This window comes from Anneissia japonica, unplaced genomic scaffold (genome assembly GCF_011630105.1).
Source record: "Anneissia japonica isolate Jap-2015-1 unplaced genomic scaffold, ASM1163010v1 scaffold287963_len587249_cov193, whole genome shotgun sequence".
NCBI classification, from domain to species: domain Eukaryota; kingdom Metazoa; phylum Echinodermata; class Crinoidea; order Comatulida; family Comatulidae; genus Anneissia; species Anneissia japonica.
The window spans coordinates 30,240-30,585 of NW_022750702.1; positions in this window are offsets into that span (position 1 = coordinate 30,240).

Consider the following 346-nt stretch of genomic DNA (forward strand, 5'->3'; position numbering starts at 1 on the left):
ATCTTATAGCAACAACGCTACGACAATATTTAGAAAGATTGAAGTAAGGGAAGACATTAATTGGGTGCCTGTGGGGTTCGCTTGTATATACAGTAAAAAGTGGAGGTGCAGTAGCTATTTCAAGATTATCTACCGATATGAAAATAAATATCGTAAACTAAACACAACTACACATCTTAATAAGCTTAGTATAACAATCAAACGAAAATGTTTTCTAAAATATGTCATACTTTGAACTAGGAAGTAAATAATTCTATATATATATATGTCTCTTATACACATCTAGATGTGTATAAGACAAAGGTATAGTAGTAGTTATACACTAGGGAATTCTAACAACAGGCAT